General features: G+C 38.1%; 1 protein-coding gene and 1 long non-coding RNA gene across 4 annotated transcripts in view; one reads left to right on the forward strand and one right to left on the reverse strand.

The window, feature by feature from the left end:
* The window catches only part of NRG3 (neuregulin 3), a 392,904-nt gene that overhangs the window by 216,537 nt on the left and 156,372 nt on the right, over window positions 1–19,995 (reverse strand). The gene's annotated exons all lie outside the window — the stretch shown is intronic.
* Window positions 580–18,281, forward strand: LOC140684433 (uncharacterized). The gene is made up of 2 exons (XR_012056686.1): window positions 580–3,373; window positions 3,418–18,281. It is a non-coding gene; the product is annotated as an uncharacterized lncRNA (long non-coding RNA).

Raw genomic sequence — 19,995 nt, forward strand, 5'->3', positions numbered from 1 at the left:
AAAATGCTGAAAATTCAGGATATCATGAAAGCACAACAAAAACCTGCTCACACAAACAGCTAACAGGTCCCTTCAGGAAAAACACTGAGAATTACAAAAAAATCACCAGATATCTCTGTGTAAGACGACCTTTTACATAGCTGGGATGTAACTTGGATGAACTCAAGGCTGAAGAAGTACTCATTAAACAGTGGGGTACTTTAGGTTTGTAAATAGCAGATATGTAGTTAATAATCCAGTATTTATTTACATATTTTATCCATTCATTTCACAAATCAGTTGAAACTTTTACTTAATCTGCTTTAAACTGAGGTATAAGCATACCAGTGCTTCTTCTCCAATTAGACCAATATTAAACCAAGGTTAATGACATCACTTCCTAAAAAGGGGAAAGTCCCCAGCATCTAACCTAACATCTAAGCCTGGTTTGGAAGTACTCATTCAGATTGAAATTACAAGAAAATTAATTTTGAATCTGGGATTTTTTTCTTTAAAGGAGTTATTTTTACATTGCTTCAGCTTTCAATTTGTTTTTGCCAACAGTAAATTTAGACTGACTGCTCTAAAAAGCAGTGAAAAAATGTGTGATGGTTTGGACCTAATTAAAATCTGAGCAAAAGCATGGAAAACTTGGGGGCAGGGGAAAGCACACCATCAGAAGTTCTCTACCATGCAGAGAAAGTGGAAATCTTTGGCTTCATGGTTAGGCTGAATTAGCCATTTTTGCATAGGGAAAATCTTCATAAATGAAAGGGTGATTTAAACAGATCCCATGCCAGCCCCCTTGAAGAGGCACTGGCACATATAAGAAAGACATACACCCACATCCAAGAGAAGAAGAGAGTCAGAATTTCTTTCCTCAAAGCTGATCTCATTTTTGCTGCAACAGCCTCTGTGGGGCACTGGAGGTTGGAGTGAGCTAGAACAAACTAGAACAATTTTCAGACTATCTAGTTTGCATAAGCAATAAGGTTAGCATCTGGTGGCTCTAAAAATAAATATAACTCAAAAAAAAAATCAGTCCTGAGATGGTAGAATTAATGTTTCACATCCCTTTTGGCAGCTTGTATCACTCCATTTGCCAGCTACTCTATTTTCTTGCTGTTTTCTCCAGTTGAGTATGCTTCATGGTTATTCAGAAGATTTATGTATTTTCTTATGCTACTGCCTTAGTAATGTCAAACATGCAAGATGATACTTTCTGCTAGCTAATTCTCTTCCCACTAGATGACAAGGACTTCAAAGACAGAACAAACACCTTGAGTCTTTATTACCCAACTTCCCACTTGCGCACACGCTGCACGCAGTTTGTTTGAGGTGGCAACTTGATAGCAAAGCAAGACACAGAGCACATCAGTTCTGCTCATCTTGTTGGTGCAGATAAGCTGCTGGAGTTCAGCATCAAACAAAGGCAGCAGCACACCCAGCCACACACTTCATCATAAGGCTTGCAGGCTTATCTCTGAGCACACACGAGATATGGACATTGCTGAAAATCTTGGCATGTTTCTGTGGTATATCAAAGCTCCAGTCAGAAGGAAGTGGCTTTTGAGTACTGAGATCTGTACCACACCTGAACTGACTATGAGAAATGAAAAACTTACAGAATCCCCAAAAGCCAGTGTGGAAGCAAATCAGGACTTTCAGACATCCACTACGGCTGGATCAAGTCTCAGCTGGTATCAGCCAAGCCCACAGATCTGTTCCACACTATTTGATCAATATCTGAATAGAGCCGATATTTGGGATGCTTCAAGAAACAAATACATATCCCCAGATCCATGTACTGTATCCATAATCATCGTAACACGACCAATTAGTGCTGCTAATGATTGTTATAAATAAATAGATGACTGATGCTGCATTTTTCCATGCCAGCACAACTGCAGATGCATCATGAGGCCGTGGGTCTGAGAAACCTCACTTGACACGTTCAGAGACTGCAGTGCCCTTCCACGTGCAGCAGTGCAGTGTAACCACTTCTGCTGACTTTCCCAGGCTCTCATTTCATCACAGAACTACCAAACAGATGTGAGACTTCTGAGGAAAGTGAACAGCCAGGCAAACAGCTGAGAGCCTGTACATTTATAAAACTTTGGCTGAAATTCAGACTTCCAACAGCTGCAGCCATGTTCATGACATTTTGGGAAAAAACTGAACTTCACTCCTACGAAGATTTTGCTTTTGTGTGCAAGTTTTTGCTGCCCTATTTTAGGATTCAGGAAGGATTCAGCACTTCACATCTATCTGTCTCTCAGGGTAAAGCTTAATTTTTAATGAATTGTAATTAAGAACTGAAGCCCCACCCTCTGTCCACCCACACAGAGCTTATAACTCCAGCAACCATCTCGTCTATTCCCTTCCCTCCCCTCCCTCTTCAGCACTGGAAGCAGAATGTAGAAAGTGGGACCCTCCCATCTCTTCACAGAATTAGATGAACACACTGGGAGCACATCAGGAAGCAATTCAGATTATGGCATTATTTCAAAAGCTGTGTATTTTGAACATTCCTTGAAATGCCAGAAGAAATCTGAGGATCTGTAATTTTTTCAATTTTCATATCTGGGACACATTTTACATAGGGAGAACTTTCAAGGGCTGAGGGTTTAGTGTTCTGAGCTATCCTAAAAATCAGAGTATAGTAAAAACCAGGACAGAATCTGCCCTAAAACCAAGAACAGTTAGAAGTACCACTTTGTAGATGTTAATATACTCCATATTGCTGTGAGCTATATTTGATATTATTTGTCTAGCATCAGAGCTATGCAGACTGCTTCACAAAATGCAGGAAATTGAGATTTACTCCCAGGAAATTTGTCTCCTGAGTTTTAAGGAAAAACACACCGTGTAAAGGGTCACAAATTACAGAACCACTAAGGCAACCTTCTTCTCTGATTGTTATTCAAGTTGCCTTACCAATGGCTTTCAATAAAGGCTTTATGGCTGAAGAATTAGATATGCATTCATTGCAATCATCCAGGCTTTTAGTAGTGTTCATAGTTAAGACATAGCAATGATTTTGAGAAAAATAACAACAAAACAAACAACTGCCCCACATACCCCTTTTTTTTTCCTGCAGACCCACAAAAGGACTTATAAACTTCACCCCCTCCTCAGCTTTTAATTCCACTATTTCTACACTGCTCTGATCTGGGCTTGTTGATACACATGAATTTCCCAATCCCATTCTGAACTGGGTGTCTAATTTTGCAGATATACTTCATGGTTTTATGTTCATTACCGAGTCTCTTCCTCATATAATTATGGTGTACAGGAGTCTGTACATGCACAAACAATGTTTAGTTTCACCAGGACAGAGCCAGAGCTAATAATATGCATGGGTTGTTGGCAGCAGTGAAAAAATGTAAGGCTGGTGAGTGCTCCTATCTGTGTCTGATTGTTTATGGAATCAGGCAGGTGCCACCAGGGATAACTTCTGATGATTATGTGCTTGATAAAATGACGTCATTAATCGGATAATCTCATCATTCACCTGGTTTTAAATCAAACTGCAGTCCTGTATATGTATGCATGCATGCGGCTACGTAGATGCACTCGGTGTTGCTTGTTTATAAATGTATCAGTTGTTTGGTGAAAGATTTATGGGGTGGATTGCTGGTAAACAACTTTGGCATCTCATCTCAGTTGTATCTGGGGAGAGGCTATAACATGAAAAAGACTAAGAAATTATTCTGTGCTTCAGCAAGTATCTTAAAACTCCAACATACAGCAGCTCCCTCCCCCTGGAGCTCTGGGTAACCCTGGCGACATTGGTATTTCAACAGCTGCGAGTTCACTTTGACAGAGGTACTGGAAGAAACAGTAGAGCTACTTCATTATTTTCAAACCCAGCAATAAACATGGGATGTTAAAGGCTTCAGCACATTAGTCACTGATCTTAAATCTTTTTAATGATATGGAACATTTTAAGATCCACTGTTTGTCGCAGATAGAATATTCTGTGTTTATTTACTGTCATCTAAAGTGTCATATTCAAGCAAAGCTTATAAAACACTGTTGATAGCAGTTAAGATTCTCGACTTGTTCCAGTTTAAGCAAAAGATGCAAACCTCCCCTAGGTTAGCACTACAGAGTTTTATTCCACTAGATGCAAGTTTCATTAGATATTCAGTGGGGAAAAAGCATCTTGAATAAATCTCTGTATCACAACAGCTCTTTGGCCTCATGACTGATACACTACAGAACTATAGAAGTAATGGAAAACAAAGAGAAAAAATTCCTCTATTCAGCCCAAGTCATTCCGAAAAGCATGAATATAAATACCATCATTTTTCTGCCTTCTTCATCTTCACTTTGCCTGCCCCACTTCCATGGAAAGCCTTCAAAATGGTAAAGATAGAATAACATCTTTGAACACATCTTTTACAGAGACGTCTGTCTCTCCAAACTCAAAACTAAACTTCTGCCACCCCAAAGGCATAGAAAAGACCCCACAAAGCAGGGGTGGGGGAGAAGAAAGTGCAACCTATTTTTGAAGAGAAGTTTTGCAAAAGCACCCCCTTTGCTTCAACAGGACGACTTTTGAACAGGCACGGCACTGACAGTGGCTTCTGGCAACCCCCAGCACAAGTAATACGAAATCACAATAAAAATAGTTGTCTGGGGCTTTTTTTTCCCTTTCTTCAAGAGAGTACACAGACACAAACCTTGTCCTGAAAAAAAAGTAATCTAAAACAAAATAAAGGTTAAAATTATTAACCTTAACAGAAATACAAGTAAGCCACAGAGAAAGAAAGTGATCCACTAGATGGAACACACATTGTTTACAGCAGAGCCAGAAAATAACCAAGTACTTGAACCATTCTACATCGACTGTCTCAAATTTCATTTTCACCAAAGTTTTCACAAATGAGGATGTACACCCAAAACACAAGACTCAGATGTAGTCAGCAGTTTATAAAGTGCAAATGTAATGAATCAGCTATTTCTCACTCCAAATCACAAAGTTACAGAGTCCAAGTTGGAAGGGACCTTGGGAGGTTAGCTAGTGCAGCATCCTTCTCAAAGCTGGGTCAAACGCTGAATTTAGATTGAGTTGCTCAAGGCTTTGTGTTGAGAAGCCTAGAAAACCTCCAAGGACCTGTGTCTTCAATAAGAAATTGAAATTAAATATGTCAAGAAGAAAATATCCTGAAGAGATATCCTATCACTCACCTTTTGAAGAAAGCAAGCATGAGAATTCTCATCATAAATAATGCTATTTCATATTACCTCTTTAAAATACTTGACCTGGCTTAGGTGTGCAGCAAGTGAGGGCAAGCAGAGGCCAAAAAGGCAACACAGAACTTCAGATTCCAACCTGTCTTCAGGTCTGACTTTTTTTTAAATTCAATTTTATTATAATGACAAACTGTGTTAAAAATACAAAAAACCCACACATCCTCCAACAAAAAGGTTCAAACCAAAGTGCTCTTGGACAGAGACAGATGCCCTGTGTAAGTGTGCCCAGGAGTACCTCTTGTCCTTTATGTCCCAAAAACCACTTTAGGATACTTGTACAACATAAGGTTTTGCCACCATTCTATTTGGAAGCACCTGGTAAAGTAACTTGCCAAAATAATAACTATGATGCAGAGTACTGTAAGGAAATCACTATGAAAAAATAGTTTATTTAACTCAAAATACTTTAAGCCTACCTATGCTCATTTAACATAGTCAAGCTTATGTACTTTGTAATGCTTTGTGAGGCAAAGTTTTTCTATTACAAGACCTGCCTCCATACTATTTCTTCCCTTCTATTAAAAAAAAAAAAAAAGTATTTTAAGAAACTTCTTTTTCAAGAAGTACAGTCTTGAAATAACTCACTCTAATGGTGGTGAACTGTAAATCTTAAAAGAAATTATATATTTATTATTTTTATGACAACACTCTCTAGCATTCATTGTCATTTATGTCTTTTAAAGAGCATATGATGTTGCCTGTGTAAACATTTTTTTTTCCTCTGATTAGTTTCAATAAAGTAATTTTTCCAGGAAGAACATTTGAATTACCATACATTGAAAAGCAGAATGTCTTATACGCATCTGGTTTGGGTTTGTGAAGTGGCTGCTGTTCATACATTTTCAGCTGGGTAGAATAAAATTGTGTTGATGAAACAGTAAATATTTTTTTATTGAACAAAACAAAAGATGAATTCCAAGAACAGTCCACTGTTAATTACTACAGGTACTCTGCCAAATATTTACTTCAAAAATCATCAACAAACCAAGCTAACAGAGCGGAATAGACATTTGCACTGTGACCCATTGGGTTCAAGCACAGAACCTAGCATCTTGCTGCACATCAGACAGCCTTTTTAGTTACCATCTGCAACAGGAATGTCATCTTGCCTTTTTTTGGCTTCTATCAGTCTAGCTTTTAGCCACATGAAATGAAATCTATCCCTGATATCCTTTGGACATGCCCTGGAAGGTGTGCTGACTAGCATGGCCTCAGTTGAGGACCCAGTTTACAGAGTTTCAAAATAGCTCTGCCAAATCCCTCTGTAATTCAGTTAGAAACAAAGCAAAGCAACCAACGCAGCCAGTAAACCCCACTTGCCCACAAATCTCACCCTCTAGCTCAAGAAAAAAAAAAAAAAAAAAAAAAAAGAAATTAAATCAGAATACATGAAACAAAGCTATACTATAATAAAAGAGACGGGTGGGGAAAAAAAAACAAACCAGACCAAGAAAAACTCAGATTCTTAAATTCTTTTCAGCAAACCAAAAAGGGAATATTTTCTTGGCTTCTCTTAACCAGCTGGCATGCTATCTTCTCCAGACAATGCAGAAGCCCTGGTTTCCTTTTTTGTATCTCTCAGTTATCTATCTTCACACTCTGCATATCCCGGAGATCAGAATCTGTCCCAGAGACTGTCCTCACTGCTGAGCTTTCCAAGACTGCTGCTCATCAGTCTAGTCTTGATTTCAACTGCTGATTCATCAGTATGTGCTTACCTCATGGTAAGCAATGGCACTGTTGCACAGAGCAATTAACTTTGGTCAGTCTGGGAGAGCTTACAGTTCAATTTTAACAAAGCATCACACCTACAGAGAGGTTACCTGCATGAACAGGACTGCTGATTACACACAGCTAAACCCTGCACTTCAGCCACAGCAGGCAAGTGTTTCTGCATCCTCTGCTGGCACGGATTACAGAGGCTGTCAGCCTCTCCAAAACCCACAGCATGAGACCCCTGAGTATCCCCTCAAATTAAGGGCACAGTACTTGGAGAATTACCCACTGTCTGAAAAACATTCACGTGGAAAGCTGCTGAACTGCACAGAGGTTGTTATTCAGGATTAGGTCTGCACATGTTCATTTAAATGTTCTCATTTTAAAAATAAAATCACATGACATTCTATTCCGATGCATCTGTAGAGTCAGTGATTCATCTAATCAGTTTGCTCTTGTGAAGTCTGATTTACTGAGTCGCTCCAAGTACAAATAGCTCTTAAATTGTTTTACTGCATTATTTCATGGCAGTTACATGAGGATGAATCGAAAATTTTTTCTTCTGTTCAAAGGCAGAGCTCCTGAAAGTGTCATTTGTGTTAGGCCATGACCTAACTTTCATTGATCCACCACCAACATTGAAATCTTAACCCTGAAAGATCTCTGGATTTCGGGAACACTGTGCTAGTGTTGGCTTTCTGAGAAAGGGATGAAGAAAAATCTATATCAGTGTTCCTAAAAATAGCTAGCTAGTTCCTGACCTAGCATTCTGCCTTTCCATTACCAGTATTCAGGGAAGGTTTTGAACAACAAAATATAATTAGGTTATATTAGTATTCATATTTATTCATTTACTGCTTTGATGCTGTCACCTCTTCCTCAGTTTGCTGCCTGTAGATTTAGGCATTCGAGATTTGCAAGTCTGCAGCATCTCCACCCAGACCATTCACAGGTTTGAAGACTGGAACAGACTAAACTGTTCCAGGGCTGGATCCAGCCTACAGATAATGCCTCTGCTTGCTCCCACTGCAGTGAGTTCTAAACTAATTAGTACATGATCTGCTGGCAACTTCCACTCTCAGAAGCACGAAGCTCTCATCAGCTAAGTGTGAAACTATTTACTCAGTTCTCAGGTTATTGCAGCCCATGATGAGCTGCTGTGGTTAAGAGCAAGCTGTAAATGCAAGCTAGTGAAATTCATTCCTGTTCTCATCTGCCCTGAGAAGATGGCAGGACTGATTTCAATCAGCATTTTTAGAGGCAGGCTGTTTACATGACATACCTACAATTTCTAATGACAACCCAGCATTTTAGCATACAGCCCTCTTTCCCTTCTCATCAAGAGTTTTCATGTAAAAAAGATTTGAAAAAGCAGGAACTGTGCAAGGTTTGTGATTTATTCAAGGTCGCAGAGTAAGAGGTGCAGTTATTTCATCTAACACCCAGCCACTGAATTAGTGGGGTTAAGATCCCACATTTCAGCATGTTATCCATTCATGAATTATGTTCTTTATGTTTGGTTAGAAACAACGAGAAGAAAAATCCCACAACACTGGGGAAAAAAAAAAGTAAAATTTGCCTTAGAAATACAATTAAAAGTTCCCAGCCTGCCCTAAATCTTCAAGGATATATATTCTGCATGATGCAAAGGACTTGTTGACCTTAATGGTAAATGAATGTCAAGGCATCTGAATGAATTAATACATTTTATTCTAACTAGGGTTTAAAAGGCAAGTAAATAGTCAGGCCTGCCCTTGGTTTTAATGGAATAATTACATAATGGACATCTTTCAGCTTCACATTCCAATAATTATGGCTTCTTCCAGTAATAGCAACATTTTTATGCAAAATATTTTTAAAATTCACTTCCCAGAAATTGAATTACTCCTCATGAAATAAAAGCAATAAACTAATACCAACCAACATTTAATGAAATGTCAGACAATTGTATCAGTCCATAATAGAAGTGGATGTCTGCAGGGAAGTGATACTCAGTTCAAACTTGGTGGTTTAGCATAATATCCTAACAAAATGCTATGTGTCAAAATCACTGATTTATCTTGTTTGGGTTTTGTTTGTTTTTTTTTAATTTGATATTTTAGAACAGTTTTTGTACTTGGTTTCATATTTGAGTAATTCAGATAAACTATCAGTATTCCTATTAAAGGTACACTTAAAAACACTATGCAAAATACAACCTACCCCATAAGCACAGGCAGCAACCCAGATTAACATTTTTTTGAAACCTATAATGCCAATTGACATTATGCCAACAGTTGAAAATACTGTCCACAGTTTCAAGTCAGTCACTGTACAAGGGTATGTTTTTGAAAGCACCCAGGATACCTAAATTTTATTTACACTACTCAAAAGAATTTTTCCCCCTTTTGAAAAGCCTGGACCAAGTCTTTTTTACTCGGCGAGTGAATCTAGAAGTCAAATTCTCTCACTACACGTGACTGAAATTCAAATTTTTTATGATCCAAAACTGGGTCCAAAAAAAGAATTCAGGCATATATTTTTAATAGGTAAGCACTTTATAATGATCCCAGGAGCTGCATACATAACTGAAAACAAAGCAGAATTCTGTACCACCTACTTGGAAACAGCAAACATCCAAGTAGTTCCTTCACACTGGAAGGAAGTTTCCCAAAACACCCATGTGCTGAGCTGAAAGTCCTCCAAGCTTCTTTTGAGCTTATTTAGACTGTTTTAGACCCATTTTACAGGTGAGATTCAATTTCAGCCAGCCAGACCCGCAGAGCTGTACTCCTGACCCCAGCACTGTTACAGGCATCCCTAACAGCGGCCGGGAGCTGGCAGCCAGGCTGGTGCCACCACACAGGGACCTGAAGGCCACTGTCACTGCTGTCCCCTCAGCCCCAGCACAGCTGGCTGTGCACCAGGACAGCTGCCTGCACACCCACGGGCACAGAGCATCTGCTGCTTCACAGCCCTGCAAGAGCCACCCTGGGCATGTCCAGCACTGCTGCTGAGCATACAGACAGGTCCTGGCTGCACAGCACCAGGGTACCCTTTGCAAAACAAAGCATCATCAGACAGATGAAATCAGGAACCCTGAAATGAGAACTCCCATGAAATCCAGACACTACCTGTAGCCTTAAATGCTCCTTTAGGAACATAGAACAGGCACTGTGATAATTCTACACCTCTTAAAAATATATATATGCACATGAGGACTCTCACTGACTTAATTCTGAACCCTCATCTGAAGGTTTCTTTGCATGAATAAGATCCAAATAAATGTATAAGTCCATAAATAAATTCAGCAGAAAGTGTAGCTAAGATAAACATTGCATTAGTCAAATAATTTCATTAGGATCCAAGATTCACTGTTCACATCTCTTAACTCAACCGAAGTTACATATAAACCAGCTAGGAAAGTATCATTAATGAAAAGCTGGCCTCTCTTTTGTCATAAAAAACTTTTTATACAAAAAGCAAATTTATAAAACCGGAGTCATGGCTTCCTAATGTGTACTATTCAAAACCAAAATAAATAAACCAAGAAATTGCTGAAGAGTTATGTAAAAAAAATTTCAAAAACCAGACTGTACTAGTCACTTCAAAAAAGTTTAGTGGCTGGACATATATTTGGTAATACTTCATTACTTGCTTAGGAAGAAGACAAGATAGACTGGTTAAAGAAATTACAAACCTATTTTCAAAGGAATTATTCATTTTCCCAGTGTTTTCCAGTTGTAAAATCAAATACTATTTTGATTTACTACTACTTACTTTTAAGCCAGTCCATGCCCAGATCTACTCAAAATATATTTGATCACTGTAAAATTTACCTGTTTGCGAAATACTGATCTACACGTTTTACAGCCTCCTTCTCCTCCAGTGTCACAGCACATGTTGCAGTTGAGACGGCCACAACACACAGAGTGTCACCATACAGTTTCAGAACCCATGCAGAGTAACATCACACCACTTCAGAAAGCTGCAAGCATTTGCCCTTCTTGCCCTTCAGCCCAGCCTTTCATACCCCTGATTGCTCATGCAGTGCACCTGTGAGCCCTCTGCTCCCTTTGGTGGTTGGTCAGTGCCCTGGGCACTCCCTGGCTCATTGCTGTCACTGCTGCTCACCTGCTCCTCACAGCTGTGCCCAATTACTGCAATTACAAGGCACACAGTTGTTTACCTACAGCCCAGGACCTGCACCCCTCCACTCAGCATCTCCCTCCTTCAGAAGCATTCACTCCACAATTTCACATTTGCTGTGCTGCTCATTGTCTCTTCTTTCCCCTGAATTTTTTCTCCTTTCTTTCAAGGAGACAGACTTGCAGGCACTGTCCTTTGCTGCTGAGAGCTGCTTAAAACACACCATTTCTTGTCTTTGTTACAAAAGCCTGGCCTCAGTGATCCACACATCCCGACACCACTACTCAGCTCTGCTTGTTTGGGAACGCAGCCAAACAGCTGAAGAGGCAGAAAGAAAAACCCACAAACCATCAGTGCCTGCAAAACACAGCAGCTATTTATTGCTCAGCAGCACAGGTCGTTCTAACACCACTGTGATCCTCCTGCACACAAGTCTGCACTCAAGTACTGATGCAGAGCTTGCCTCTTTCTTTCAGGGGACTTTCTAAACACAGCAGAAAAGTTCCCTGAATAAGCAGAGCTGTTGCCTCTCCAGCTCCTGTGCTCATTTCCCAGAACTCCCAGAACAATGGATAAAGATGCAATAACTGGAGCCTCATGAAAAAGGACACATGCAAATGCTCAACAGGTAATAACAGCATAATGATAGGGGTGAAAAAAAAAAAAAAGGTCAAATTCATTCCTTTGATTTAGCTGCTCCACGTAACCTATGGACAAGAAAGGAATCTGATGGTTTATAAAAGTAATTAGAGTCACACTGAGCACATATGTAATCTGTGAAAATAAACTGATAGATTTCTGGGCAAAACAGAGATGCAGCTAATGCTACAAAAATGCAACTGGAACTCTGAATTTTGAGACCGAATCATTAATGTTGGGAAGTCAAAACTCCTACTTAAACAGGGACAGCTTTGAACTTCAAGAGGTTGCTCAGGAATTTGCTTGAGCACATCTCTAACTTCTAATGAGTGAGAATCCACAAGCTCCTTGAAAACCTGTTGCAATGCTTAGTTACCTTCAGAGTAAAGATATTTTCCTTATATTCCATCGTAGCCTCCCTGTTAACATTTCTGACCAGCACATCTTGTTCTGCTGTGCACATCTACCAGAGGTTAGTCCATCACATACAGAGAACTCATTTGTCCTCACTGATTTTTGTCAGATTTCTGTTGGCTCATTCCTTCAGCCAGACTAGGTCTTGGTGAAGAACAGTGACAAAAGAATTCCAAAGGACACAGATGATAGGATAAATATAACATAGAAAATAATCTATACAACTTCTGAATACTTTGGGGTTTAGGGCAGTTTTGCTGGGATTTTTTTCACCCTTCCCAATAGTCTGCAGCAAGTTTTTTCACCCTACCTCATCAGAGCAATAGACTCTGGATACAGCATCTAAAATAAGCATGTATGCATGTGGCACAGCTACCTTACAATAATACTATTGCTAAAATTGAATTTAGAAAAAAAAAAAAAAAAAAACAAAGCTGCTTTCAAAATTTAGACCTATTTAATTTACTTTCCAGAAAACACACAATGAAAACTTAGAAGCACTTTTTAATAGTTCCATTATGACAATAAATTGGATACTCTATTTCACTTATTTTCCAATCTGTTCTCTTCAGCTGAGGTCTTTATTATTTTTAGCAATTTGAAAATCCATTAGCAAACTATTTCCTCAAACTCCTAAGTGAAATAAATTCAAGTTTAAATATCTTTTTAAATACTCCTCAAAGTATTTTTTTAGATGCTAGTGAGTATAAACATTCGCCTATATTTTCACACTTATCCTATGTAGGGACTACATGATATTACTTTTGTACTATTTATGGAGTATACAAATGAAACTGCATGGAATTGGGAAAAAAAACAAGGCTATGGTGAGCAGCAAGTAGTGTGTGATGAACAGGCAGCTTGAAAAAGCTGAAGTTTGGCTGTTCTTTTCAAAGACCTGCAGGCATTCTTTGAGCTGTTCTGTGTTTACCTAGGAAGAACTCACCCTAACCCAGAAAAATCTTTGCCTTTGAAGTTGCAGAGAGGCCAAAAGGTAGCATTTAATTTGCTTTTCATACAATCTAGTGACATGAGAATTACAAGTAGGAGGTAAACTTTTCATTTTTGTTTTCATATGAAACTAGTGCTGCCCTCAGATGTACAGAAACATGCCATGCTGCTCTTACCAAACTGATTTTGTAATCAGCAGGAGGAATCCATGTGCCCTTGAACACCAGAAGGATCACATGTGGCTGGAGGAGCAGGTTTGGCTAACATGGCACTCATGGCACAGTGACCAGCAAACCTTGCAGAACTGGCCTGGCAGGAGTGACCTGCTGGTTCTGTTCAGCTGCAACCAGGACTTGTAGAGACCCCATCCCTAGACAGAGCTACTCACAAATATACCTGTCTGAATAATACCTAAAAGTATTATTTCTTCATAATGTTGGCCTCTTCCCATGCTAGTCTATACACACAGGGATATTAAAAAAAAATTAATTTAAAATAAGCTTCAAGTAAATGGAAATTTTATACAAAATTTTGCGTTTTTCTTCTTAGTATTACAAAATTAACAGATCAGATGTAATTTCATTCTCAGCTGCAACACTATAATTGTTTTTAATACATTCAGAAAACATTAAACTTGTAATGTTTCTCTATATTTAATACTACTTACTCCATTCAATTTTTTCTAATGTAATTCCCTGAATTTATTTCATCCAGTTTTATAATGCATAGGCATATCTCCTGTGAACATTTAATAATAGCATAAACTCACATGCAGTAAGAAAACCTATTTCATAAAAAAAAACTACAAATGGTCTACTTAAAGGAACAATGATTTATTACTCAGTAGTATAACTGGAGATATTTCAGAGGATATTTATCATCATGCATTTGCTGTGAGTGCTCTTGTAGCTCTGAAACAGCAGAGCCTGCATGATGCCAGTGGCTTGCTGAGTCCTGTTGGGAGGACTCACTGAGCTCCCTGGAATGGGTTTCCCTTTCTCCCTTCACACACACTGAACTTTCAGTAAAAGGAATGATATAATAAGAACAAAGCACTCTGGAGAACATCAGAGAAGATCTCTGAGACAGAGATGGCAGATAGCCATGCTGCAACCAGAATGTATTTAAGGAAAAATGAACAAAGTGAAACTGCAGTTAAAAAGGAAGAGATACTCCTATCCTTCAGTAGCTGATCTTTAGTTATTAGACACAGTCATTTACTGCTGGAGGAGATTTACAGGCTTGTACTATGCTGTTAGTTTTCTACTCGTCTCTGCTATAACTGTAGCTACAGTCCAGGAGTAACCTCTAGGACAATAAAGCAACCTTTAAAAAAAGCACAGTCCCTGCAGTCTACACACACATACACTTAGAGCTCCTTCTTCAGCAAGAAGTGGGAAGCAGAGACAGCTGCCCCCACTATCAACCAAGCAGATACTGAATTACTGTTCTGACATCACGACAGCAGCCAAAATATCTGTTGCTGAGCCTTCTGAAGTTATGTCACCTTCTTAAATAATCCCCCATTGTTCTGCTTGTCTTCCAGCAAACCCCAGCACTGCAAGTTGAAGCAGCTCACAGGGCTCCACTCAGCACCGAGTGTTTAAATTTCTACCCTGACCATAAGCACTCAACACTCAAATCCCAAATTACACCAAAAAAATAAAAGGAATCAGAACCATAAACTTAAAACCCTTAAATTCTAAAAACATCAGAATAACACACTCTAATCTTTATTATAGTCCCACTACAGTAGTTCCATTGCTTTCATTTTGTTATTTCAGTACATCTATGAATAAAGTAATTCCTTTATTCACACTCTCCCTCACTTAATAAAAAAGGAAGGGCAGTTTTGTGTCTTGCCCAAGGTCTTGAAGGCAGTTTCTGACGAGATCTATGGCTCTGTCCAAATGCCTTTTTTCCTTTCATTTCTGTACATTTTATCCTTACAATAAAGCATTCACTACATATATTAATTGGGACTGAAAACAGGATATGGCAGGTGTTAAAACCTATTGTGAGAAGAGGATAGGAAAAGTGTAATCACTTTTGGACAGGAAAATAATAATCAAAAATGTAAACAATTTAAGAAGGTGTCAAACAGTACACTGATGTATTTTACTTAGTAACACACAGAAATAATATTAATAAAAAAATATATATATAGCTCTGAAACATCTGCTTAGCAAAGTCACTGCCATCTGGACTGCTGTGGAGATGATCATATTGCAATATGGTGGTCACTACCATTAAAGGAGCTAATAAGAAATATGTATCAGCATTCCTGCTTTCATGATAAGGACATTCCTAAGTCTCCTGTGATACTTTTCTGGCATCTTTCTATTCTTCATAAATACAGTCAGAGCTGCACCTGAATCTACTGTTGGTTGTAGATTTGAGTACCATGTTTAGAATTCCACAATGAAACACACAGCAATATACAACCTTAACTTTTGAGGCAGAAATCTTCAATCTATTGTTATTGCTGCAATGAGATAAAAAAAAAAAATCTATGATATACTGCAGACAAGATTACAATATTTCTGAAAATGTCAGTGCTGTTAAAAGCTGACATGTCTAAAAGGGCTGAAGAGTTGCCTCTTTACCCACCAAAGTCTACACCACAAGAACTATAGCTGGCAGTCAAGATAGTACCCCTGCTTAAAGAAGGCATTTATGCACATAATATAAGCAGAGGATAAGGTTCAGAAGGAATAGATTGCACACAAGTTACTGAACATTACTGTAAGACAGAATAGCAGCTGAAATGTTTGTCTCATAGCTGGTGTGCATTCCAATCCCTGCAAGTATCACAGGTAAAATTTAGAATTGGTAAAATCATTGCCCCACCCTTTCAGTGATTCTACAAACTCTCAAAACTTCTCAATGCCACAGTTTTCAGAAAAGATACATCCTGTGTACGTATTTCATGTTTCCTTCATGAAATTTTTCCCCATTTGGCTCCATTTTAACATTCTCTGACACACAGCCATCATGCAGAGTGGGGTATGTATAATTCTGCACACTTTCAAATGTGCTGGGAAGAATTAATGGCCACTGTCTACCTGGATATCTCCACAGCTTTTAACACAGAGTCCCATAGCCTCATCCTAGAGAATCTGAGGTGTTATGGTCTGCACAGGAGGTCAAGTGATGGGTGAGGAATGGACCAACCATGCCCAGAGTGTGATGGAAAATCACTCCTCAAAGCAGGGTGCTCAGAGAGTGACATTCAGAGCAACACAATTTAATGTTTTCATCATCCATGATGTGGATGATGGGATCAAATGTACCCTGATGAAGTTTGCCCATGATGGCAAACCGAAGGGGGAAGCAGACACTTGGAAGGGAAAGTCACTCTGCATCTTGTCTGGACCCTGCTTTTGCCAAGAAACATTGGACCAGATGATCCTTGAGGTATCTAATATCATCTAATAATATATAGTCTGGTATTCTATAATTAAAGGCATGTAAATACTTCTGCTAAGTACTGGTCTTCATTGTGAACACGAGTCCCTGTCTCTTCCAAATTCTTAACTTCAAAGCTTCTCTGATGACCTGAAATGCCTCACTGGGAGACTTAATTAATAATTTTGTATTTTTTACATCAATGGTTCAATGGCAGGTATTTAATGTGCAGAGAACACACATCAATGGCCCATGCCATTGGACTGTGTGCAAGAACTGCATGCAAAGATTTCTTCTTCCAACAGAGATTTCATACTTCCAACTTCTTCCTGACATACTGGTGTTTGATGTGGAGCCTGAAGGTATCAAATTTAATTTTATTTCCTAAAATATCTAGAAATACATTGCATATTGCTTCTCTCCTTTTTAAGGAAGACAAGATCTGCATCCACTGGTTTGTAATCAATATAAACGACCACATTACTAATTCATCACAACTGCAGTTCTGGGACAGGCATCCATGTTTCAAGATGCTGGAAATGTGTTATTAAAAGATCTAAAAAGTTTTCTCCTCAAACTGCTCTAACCTTGGCAAAGGAAGCACTGGTGAACATACATTCCCCAGACACACTTTGTAACTGCCTTTACTGACCTTTACTACACATTTGATGAGATCACCATATGCCAATCTTTGTACACATCTCAAGTATACAAGATGCAAGGGGTTAATTAACATTAAATATACCATATTAAGCAACAGAATGCATGTCAGAATCTATATAAATACTTAATCTGAAGAATTACTTAGAAAGTACATTTCTGCACTAGTAAATAATTAATCCTCTCTGATCAATATAGAAATGACAGTAATTAGAGAAAATAAGACAGCACTGAAACCATTAAGACACTTTTTTGAAGCTGGGATGTTTTTGATGCAGTTATGTTCTTTGTTTACTGTAAAGTTATTCCAACAGGGACAGAGAACCACATATTTTGGAGTGCTAAAACAGTCCAATGTTTATTTTAAGCAACACTTCCAGAACTTGTGCAAATTGAAAAAAATTGCAGTAAATTTACTACAATTTATGCAGCCCCTTATATCCTAGGATAGCATTCTCCATTACTATAGATCATCACAGTTTAAAATATTTGTGCTTTTGCCAATGTGTCACAAAATTTATATTTTTCTTTTTTATTCCTTAGAATTGTACAGCAATCGGTTTAGCTGGGGCTTCATTTATTATAATTTCTACTTGCAACAAATAAGATGCACACAAACTATTTCAGCCCAAATGAAAACAAAACCAAAAAATGTTACAATTGAAATGGCATTTATCAGCTGTCAGATTGATGTGTGAAACTGGGTTAGTATTTGAAATACCAGTCTGAGAAAATAAAGTGTTCTGATCCCCTCACCATGTTGATTTTTTCTTTAAATACCAATTTACATGCTGAAACTGTGCAACAACAAAAGACGCAGTTCAGCTTTTCTCTTAAAATTTGCATAAACATGCCAGCAAACTAAATATAAATACTAAGTCTGTTACTAAGTTTCAAAACAAACCAAATCCTCTAAATTTTTCCTGAGTGTATTTGTGCATATAAAGAATTATCTCATCTCAATCCAGAGGAGTTTAAGAACTTTCAAATTGCAGTTAAGTTCCAGCATCTACAAAGAGGGAGAATTTAAGATCTGAAGCTGGGTAAGCAATGGGACAGTAAAGGAGTCAGTGATAGATAAACCAATGTAATAGTATTAAAAGATAAAGCTTTAAAAAAAAAAATCTGAGAAAATTTTAGTCCATTTTGCGATCTCATCCTTGTGGTCGCATTGCATGGGTTTCAGTTGTCTAGCTATAAAATGAAGTGCTTACAATCCCTCAATAACTTAAATTTGGGCTTAAGATTCCATTCCATTGGTGTACAAAACAAACAAAAGGCACCATGTTGTGCACTTCCTACATATCAAAGCAGTTTGAGATCCAATATTACATTTACGCTTGAAATTTAGGAGCTAGTCCAGCAATATCCTGATATCTGAGGATACTGAGACAGCCAATGATTAAACATATTTTTAAGGGGAAAACCAGCAAAACCCAAGCCTCATTCAAATCTAATACACATTAAAGAATACATTTAGGGGTAAGAAACCAATAAGTATATCATATACTGTTAGTACAAAAAGAAAGGTTTATTACAGTTAATTGCTGTATCATAACAGAAGTCAGATATGATTTTTACAGAGTAGTCTTTCAAAATGCCTGTATCAAGAGTAACACCAAAAATTACTCTGAAGCAATAAAGAATCTAAATTTGAAGTGAATTGTTGTGTTAGAGTTACATACTTTAATACCATGATGTCATCTGCATATTTTTCAAAGTGGAAAATAAATAGAAGAAGATATTCAACTACTAAAAATCTTGAGCCAAAGATTGCACTGTTCTTTGTGTGGAACACCATAAGAAGAGACCACAAAATTGCATGTTTCTACTACCAGGAATATATTTGCCATCACAGCTCTCAAGGAGGTGTAATATTAACACAGTGCAAAGAGCAATGAAAATATTTGCAGAGTAACCAGTGCCAGAGATGTCAATGATAAAGTAAAGAATTTCAACACAAACTGATCTGAAAAATATGAATAAACAGATAAGTAGAAAGACTGGTTTAAATAGTAAAGGAGAGAAAATGGGCAGATAACATGCATGTCTGAATTGCAGCTCTCTGCAGGTACAGGGCTTCTTTCAGCAAATCTCCAAAAATAGGGTTTGGGATCCTGTTGGTTTGCTAGCACATGTGATATTAGCAACACCTGAGATAAATATCATAACAGAAAGAGTGCAGCACAAAAATGAAACATCTCACATGGAAGTATTTTGCTCAGTCAAACATCATCCATAAGGTGTCATAACAAAAATGTCCCTCCAAAAAATTCCCTCCAGCCCTACTACCCTGCACGGATACAATATTTATACTTTCCTGAAGTATTGCAGTGCTATCTACCTTTCCACATAGAGACATTGCCACTTTTACACTATGCACCACTTCAAGGCCATCTCCTTCCTCAGACTGGAAAATTCCCTATCTTAAAAAAAAAAACAAAAAAAAAAAAAAACAACAACAACAAAAAAAACCAAAAAAACCCAAAACAAAAACTATGCAAGGGGAAAACTTATGGTTAAAAACACAGTTTAAGTATATTAAAGCACAGTAAGGGCAATTAAGAATCCCTCCCTTTCCAGCATCTGCTTTCTTCATGCAGATTTCCCCCCTCCTCCGGCAGTACAGGGGAATCTATTTGGGTTTTGCTGCTGCTGTTCAATTAAAAGTCTAGCAATGTAAGGTATTCCAGTTGCTGATTAATTACTACTCTGTGCATGCTATATTCTTTGTTTCCAGTACTGCTGTGCAGCTCTGCTTATTCCTTGAACCCATGTATCTTCACTTACTGTTAATTCAAGGTAGGACATGAAAAGGTTCAGCTTCCCTGCTTGGCA

The sequence above is a fragment of the Taeniopygia guttata genome, chromosome 6, assembly GCF_048771995.1.
Source record: "Taeniopygia guttata chromosome 6, bTaeGut7.mat, whole genome shotgun sequence".
Taxonomy (NCBI): domain Eukaryota; kingdom Metazoa; phylum Chordata; class Aves; order Passeriformes; family Estrildidae; genus Taeniopygia; species Taeniopygia guttata.